The 8098-nt window shown below is 42.9% G+C and overlaps 1 pseudogene; it reads right to left on the reverse strand.

Annotated features, from left to right (window-relative positions):
* Positions 1 to 3849: 3849 nt before the first annotated feature.
* Positions 3850 to 6838, reverse strand: LOC114429912 (centrosomal protein of 55 kDa-like; annotated as a pseudogene).
* Between the last annotated feature and the right edge of the window lie 1260 nt (positions 6839 to 8098).

The following is an 8098-nucleotide window of genomic DNA, read 5'->3' on the forward strand; positions in this document are numbered from 1 at the left end:
CACAACAAAAAGCTGAGTGACACGTACCTTTGAACCGCTCTCTGTCTCCATGGTAACATGACGCTTTAGATGAGCAGCTGGGACTCTTAAATAACCACGTCATAGAATGCAGTGAGCATCTGTTTCTAAATAAATTATATAAATAAAGCTGCCTTTTTATAACAAAACAGCTGCACTGCCACCATCTATGGCTCCTACAGTATATATGATTGCTGTTAGCCGTTCCTGTCCTGATCCAGACTGTTGTCGGCAACACAGGGGAGAGCGGTCTCCAGGGCCGAAGGGCGGTGTCCTCCGGGGCCAACTCCCTAACCCTGACTCGGTAGCAAAGAAGGATGGAGGTGGTGGTGCACTGAGTACTAATGAGGAGCATTATTTCCAGCTGTGCTGAATGAACACCAGAGAGAACACAGCAGCTCTTCACTCCAACATGCAGCCTTTTGCAACCCACATAACACAGACAGCGTCTCACTTCCTGTCACCGCTTTATTGTGGCGGGGTGTGTCCCTTTAACTTCCGGGGCACAACCCCGCGTTTCCTCTCGCTCCATGGCCGCTGCCGTCCCTGTGCTTGGCGTGCTCCGGTTAGCATTCTGGCAAAAGTAACGATTAAACTGCTTCATGACCCAAACGAACCGCGCCGATTGAATCTAAATCATCTCCGTAAATATCCACTCAGCGGCGAGTCATTTATTGACCCTGCGAACTTTGGTTTATTATCGAATGCGGTGCCGCGGTCATTCACAAAGCCTATAGGCTAACCGCTAGGCTAATGGCTAAGCTAACGTTGTTTAGGTCTTTATTTTAATAGACCGTGCTATTTGTGTTACTTTTATGGCCGAATGTTAGGCATAGTGTTAGAGTATCGACTGAATTCTTTATTATTGGTTGTTTTGTTCGTTTTGTATAGTTTTTGTTGCTTTTGTGGTTAAAGCCAAACCGGCCTATGGTGCTTCTGAACTGACCCATCGACATGCACAAACAAATTGTTTGTTTACCTAAACATTTAAATGTTATGAACCTGTGATTAGCTTATTGCTGATTTAATTTGATTTATTATAAAGTGCATCATTAGCTTCACCTTTACCCAAAGCTTGAAAGTTGAATGATTGATTTATAAATGTTATCATTAAATAACCTGAGCGTTATACGCTGTATGACCAATAGCATTGATGGTATTATTTATTCATCATTATGCATCGTTATGTATGGATGTATTTATTTACTTTCTTGATGGAAGATAATTTCATTCATACTGAATTTTAATGTGTGTGTTTGACCTTGTTTAGGTCAGGTTTTTTCCTTTAGCTTGAAATCCAGTTCAACATGGCGAGCTGCCCGATCACCCTGTGACGCTGTAGGATTATAAAAACCTTTTTTTTGGCCTCCTACTACGGACCTATTTGAGTTTTCCCCATTTTTTTTTCTTGAACTCAAACCTTTTTTTGGAACATTGAATGAACTATTGTTTCCTGAATGAACTGAAATATGGACAGAACTGCAGAGTGACCTTCTGTCATCACAGTTTGGATTGTTTATTGTGCATATTATTACTGAATACCTGTTTATATATATTACATAGTAATAAATACATTTATTATCATTCATAACTTGCTGTTACTGTCCTATTGCATATCTGCTTATTACATGACAATAATATATTTATTTGAGCTCTATTTTCTTTGGTGTCTTATTCACACACTCAGCCTCCATAGCCGAAGCTACTTTTGTTGCTTTATTACATCTATGGCCCCATAGTGCGTTACACTTTCATATTCAGCTGTGTAGCTCGGCCTCTTGCTGTGCTCTGTTTCCATTCAGGCTGATGGAAGCTGTAGAGATGACAGTGATGCTGCAGCATCATCATCCAGGGAGCTCAGACTGAAGGAGGACCTGTCCTCTGTGAGCTTCTGTGTTCCTCTGACGGGGAGATGCGTGTGGTGGATCTGCTGGTTCAAGAGTCTGATGGCTGAGGACAAGAAGCTGTTTCTGGGTCTAGTCCATGTGCGGATGCTTTGGTAGATCCTGCAGTGAAAAGAGTGTGTAGCTGAGGTGTGTGGGGTCTCTGAGGGTTTTCTGTGTTTTCCTGAGTGATGAGTAATGAAGGTGGTTTGCAGGGAAGGCAGGTGAGAGCCAGTGATGTGCTCTACTGTCTTCAGCACTTGTTAGAGACCTGTGGTCTGCAGCAGAGCAGCTTCTGTAGCAGGGAGGGGTGAAGATGTCAGTGAGGACCTCTGAGAGCTGGTCAGTGCTTTGAGGAGCCATCCTGGAATGCCATGTGGCCCAGGTGACCTCTGCTCCTGTCTTTGTAGCCAGTGATGGAGAATCCACATCCACACCTTACATACTTTTACTCTGAATCAACAATAGATGTGTCCCAATGCAAGACGTTTGTTCTTCAGGTGTGTACATTTGTGCATCATCAGCATACCATGAAATGTGTGTGTGAGTATGAACCCCAGGAGACGTGTCGACAGAGAAATGGACCCACTAAAGGTCCCTGTGGGATTCCTCAGGTGAACTCTGACTCCTGAGGCCTCAAAGAAGTGTCTTTTGTCTTTTCACAGCTGGTACCTTTTCAAAGAACTGAACTCAGTCCTCTTTAAGTGGACCAACAGAAACAGGTCTCAGTTCTTTTTGTGTTCACACTGTGAGTTTATTGAAAGAGGACCAGCTTCTGGTCCAGTTCAAGGTAGTTGGGGCCTCAGTCCTCCTTCTGTTCACACCAGGTCCTCTAGAGCTCTCAGACCCCCAGTGCACTGAATTCTGGGTAGTTTAGGTTTGTTTTAAAGGGGCCTGGGTACAGTTGGAGTATTCACGTATGTGGAAAAAATGCTGAGTCATGGATCTGTTTGTTTAGAGGGCTGAAGGGGACCAAGTGTGAAAACACCCTCAGATTCAGATATAAGAGAAACCAGACTGGTCCAGTCCCACAGAGGCCGATCAGATTTTAAAGAAAGATGTGACCAACTGTGGCTGCACTGAAACGCAAAGTCACTTTGTGTAGATCAGCTCTGACTCAAAGTTCTGGATGGATGTTTTGGTGACATGATGTTGGTTTTACTGCTCAAAATACTGATCCTAGAATGTATCTAAAACTCATTTCTTGAATGCACACTTTGTTAAAACTGTCTGTCTTTAGTTGACTGCAGATAACAGAGGAGAGAAGGTGAAGGACACACTGAACAAAGGAGGAAGCAGCTGGAGCTGTGACAGTGTGTGAGTCCCTCTAGTGGACGCTGTGGAGTATTGTGTTGTCTTTGCTCCACAGGTTTTTGTACAGAGTTGAGCTGTTTCCTGTCACTGTGGGCTGCAGAGCACAGTAGTACACAGCAGAGTCAGTCACTGCAGCTCTCCGCCTCACATACTGTCCTCAAATGCTAAGTAGCTTCAAACAGTGACAAACGTATTATGAATTTTCCTCTAACTTACGAACCTCATTGGCCTCGTAGCTCTGGGGGAGGTCAACCAATCTTCTAAAACAGTCTTGACTAAACACAGTGAAGAATTCCTCAGCATTTCTTCATCTTCTTCAAATATCAGTTTTAAGGCGGTCCGTTTCTTCCACGTGTCATTCTCAGTGCATCGGTAATAACAATCTGTCTATCAATGAACGTTGGTCCGTTTGGAAATTAAATACCGGTAGATCCTCTTGGACTCTTATTTTTAACACATTATAGTGCAATGAAAACAAACGAAAATAGCTTTTTAATAAATATATGAATTTTATTTTTAACATTTATCAATTAAGTTCAATAAAGTCACTCTGACAGCTACATATAGAAGAAATGTTTGTGATGGTGGCGGTGCTGATCTGCACTGAGGCGCCCGGTGAGAAAACGACATGCTTTCACTTATCATAACAGTCGTCAATGTGATCCAGAAGCTCCCTGTGACGGCTGGCGGGATACTGGGCCTGACAATATGGGCACTCCAAGAAAGTCGTCTCCAGGAGGTTGACGTATTTCCATGGCGATGTGGGGCCAGGGTCAGTAGTAAGGCGCTCAAAATTATTGTACGAGCTGGGCTCTGAAGAGCGAGCATTAGGCTGCATCTGAAATAGGAAAAAACAAATGCACTTGTAGAGCAACATAATATGCACATTCCAAGAGGACAGTGGAATACTCTACTACTCTACTGTTAGAAAGCAAAGAAAATGGCATGAGAGTCATGAGGGTTTGACTTCATATTGATGAAACTATAGATCACATAACACTTACAGCAGACTCCAGATTAGAAATCTGATCTTGGGTCTTGTGAAGCTCCTTCAGCACTTTATGTAGCTGGTGCTGAATGCTCTGACGATCATTTTTTTCATTTGCAAAGTCCTTGGCAGAAATCTGGATCTTAAGAGGCAGAACCACAAGTATGAACAGGCGTACGTTTAAGAGAATGCTGCCCTCTCCTCTTCTTCTATTTGACAGGTCTTTTTGTAGGTGTGTGCTATAATTAAGAGAGTGTTACCTGTTGTTCCAGGGCAGCGATTCTCCTCTCGTCTCCATTTCGGTTCAGAAGAGACTTCTGCAGCATATTTACCTGTTGAAGGCCAGATATTAGGGCAAATTTTGTATAGTGCCTACAATGCTGCTGTATATTAGAACATGGAACTAGATTGTATCTAAAATGCAGACATCCTCATTTTATTTAGTGAAGGATGATTTTGTTTGACATTTACAGTGCTGTATTTGTATTTTTATTCAGTCTGAGCAGACTTTGGTTTAATCTACAAACCACTCCTACCTCCACCCACCTGTGCAATATGTTCCTCTCATTCTTTAACTGTATCCATCTATCTGTATTGTGTCTTTGTAGGTACTTTTATTTACCCTATCTGCGCTGTTGCAACAATGCAATTTCCCCATTGTGGGACAAATAACGGGTTCTTAATCTTATTAACTTTAGTTAGTGGAGGTAAACAGTGAATTCATGCTCACCTGCAGCAGAAGTTCAGCAGACCTCTTCCTCTCTTCCTCCAGTCTGACGTCCATACTCTCCAGTTCTGCTGCATGCCTGGACACATTGTTTGTTTTTTTTTTTTTTTTTTTTTTTTTATTTTAGATACTGTATTAATCCTAGAGGGAGTGTTAATTCAAAGGTCAGTACAACATTAGTTTTTGGCATTAGTATTAATGAGAGGAGGTAAAATTGCCGATTGATGACATGTTAGCAGCTCAGCGTGAAACCTTATTGATCCGACGTCAACCAGAGCCAGCAGCTTTACCTGTTGCCAAGTCTCTCTGCCTGGAGCTGCATTTTGGCTTCCTCCAGCTCTTTGCTCTTCTCTTCATGCTTCCTCAGGAAGGATGACAACTCGCTGCACTTGTCCTCGTACTTCCTCTGTTGCACTAACAGCTCCACCTGGAGCCTGGTGACCTGCTCCTTCTGAGACTGCAGCTCAGCCTGAGCCTTCACGGTCTGCAGAGCGAAAAAAACACAATTTGCAGAATGATGTTTTCTTTGTTGTCAGCTCAGTTCTGAAAAAGACTTCTACAGGTCAGTTATAAAGATGACTGAATCCACAGAATATGCATGTTCAGTGCTCTAGCTGCAGCTGCTCTATTCTGATTCAGGGTCAAAATCTTTTAACAGAGGCAATGTCCCTAAATCTGTGAAGATGTAAACATTTTCTCACCAAAGCTGCAGAAGAGGCCAATATATGCATTCATGGATTCAAGGGCAACAGAACTTCACTTTCATAATTACATGAAATAATGCAGCATTTACCTGGTTCCTCTGTGCACTGAGCTCCTGCTGGGTTCTAGTAACCTCAGCGTTTTGGCCCTCGAGGTCTCTCTGCACCCCTAAGCTGAGCTGAGGTTCCTTTTCTGGACCTGCAGTAGCTAAAAAAAGAAATGTTAGTAAGCAATTGACCAACATATATTATGCAGGAGCTTTACAGCACAACCAGTATGTAGGACTTACATGCCTAAATCTTTCTAACTATATTTCATAGCCTATTACATGGCCAACAAAATTAAGTACTTGTTAACTACACTTTCCTAGAAGCTTTCCATGTACTTTATTATTGTAGAAAATTATATGAGAGCAGTATCACCCTCTGAAGTGGCCCCTTGCTTGGGTTGTTGCCGCTTTGCTTGGGCCAACTGCTGTGCCAGCTCCGCTGCGTAGGCAAGGACGGACTGGATGTAGACCTCTCTCTGCTGGTCATACACCAGCCGCTGCAGGTTCTTCTCCAGAGCCTGGTGGTGAGACACACACGCCAATAAAGACAAACTGAGTCCAGGTTTTTTTCACTTATTTAAATAAACAATCAATCAAATTATTAGGCTTACATCTCTCAACTGCTCTTGCACTGATGCAGAGTCTCCAGGAGGTTCTTGTCCATTCTGAAAGGAGAAACAAAAATATTTAAAATCTGAATTGTGTTTGTGTCAACATTTGTTTCTGAGAAGACAAGTGCTGCCTCAGGGCGTCCAAACACTGGATGTGTGTACTGAGCATTTTCTGATGGATACACTTGAATATATATGTGATTTTTGTAACCTTATGTTAGTGCAGAGAGCTGTCATGTGTGCACATACCTCTCCTTTGGCTGACAGCTGCTGTCGCAGACTTTCCAGTTCCTGCTCTTGAACCAGCAACTGCTGATTGTCCCTCTCTCGCAGCGCCTCAAGGTTAAGACTGACCTGAAATAACCGACACCGCACATTAAAATTCAAACAAAAACAGCCCAGAAGCTGACATGCAAATGAACCCAGAGACAAAGACTTTACCTCCAGCAGTTCATCAAGCTTCTTCTTCAGGTGGCTCTTCCTGAGTTTAGAGGAAGAGCTGCTAGATTTGAAGCCCAACTTGCTGAAAAAGCCTTTAAAGGCCATGGCTGCTTCGATCTATATTGACAAAAAAATGAATCACGATTAATTGTGGCATTTAGCCGATAACCATTAGTTTGACCATTCATTGATGACAGATCATCAGTCAAGTTAACCCCTTCATTAGGTTAAAGTAGTGATCAGGCACCAAGCAGCCATGTTTGAAATATGTATTGATACCAGAGGCACAAACTGCTTCAAAATAATAATGAAGCAAACGTTTAAAGTAGCTTTGTCCTTCACATGTTCTTATCTTCAGGTCACAGAGCAGCATGTCAGCATTAACATTAAACAGGACAAATGAGTTCAGAAAAGTCACATCAGTGATTATTAAAGTTAAAAATGTGTCTGTGGAATGAACCCACACTAGAGCATGTTTTCACTCAGACTGTAGAACAGTGTGTGTGTTAGTGTGTGTGTGTGTGTGTGTGTTAGTGTGTGTGTGTTTGTGTGTGTGTTAGTGTGTGTGTGTTTGTGTGTGTGTGTGTGTTAGTGTGTGTGTGTGTGTGTGTCAGTGTTTATTTGTGTGTGTGTGTGTGTGTGTGTGTGTGTGTGTTAGTGTGTGTGTGTGTGTGTGTCTGTGTGTGTGTGTTAGTGTGTGTGTCAGTGTTTATTTGTGTGTGTGTGTGTCGCTGTGTGTCAGTGTGTGTGTGTGTGTGTGTCAGTGTGTGTGTGTGTCAGTGTGTGTGTGTGTGTGTGTGTGTTGTGGCCCAGAACTGACCCCACACACACACTTCCGGAAGTGTGTGTCATTTGAACCAATGAGACACGCAGCCTACTGAAGGAGGACATTTGATAGGCTACTTCACTTCTGGCATTGCCAGTTCGAGCCATGGGCCTATTTTCTTCTTCCGCTTGGTACCAGCGGAGTGATATCAGCGTTAATGTCAACAGCGACAGGTAGGTTTGCTTTATTTGACTCTTTCTGTGATTTTACGTCTTTCTCTGGACTCTGCCTGCAGCTGAACTGCACTCATATATCAGCTACTTCTCGCTACTAACTTCTGTTGTGAGGTACTTATCAGTAACTTTTACTACAAATTGGTAGCTTCTGCTGTCGGCTAAAACTCGCTAGCTCCACATGCTAGCTTCTTCCACTAGATACTACTGCATTGCCTGCAGCTGAAGTGCAATTACATAGATTTATAGCTCCTATGTCAGCTACTTCTTCCTAATAACGTCTACTGTCTGGTATCTATCAGTGCATTTTACTGTCGGCTACAAATCGCTAGCCTTTACTGTGGGCTAAAAGTCGCTAGCTACTTC

Source organism: Parambassis ranga, unplaced genomic scaffold (genome assembly GCF_900634625.1).
Source record: "Parambassis ranga unplaced genomic scaffold, fParRan2.1 scaffold_21_arrow_ctg1, whole genome shotgun sequence".
NCBI lineage: Eukaryota > Metazoa > Chordata > Actinopteri > Ambassidae > Parambassis > Parambassis ranga.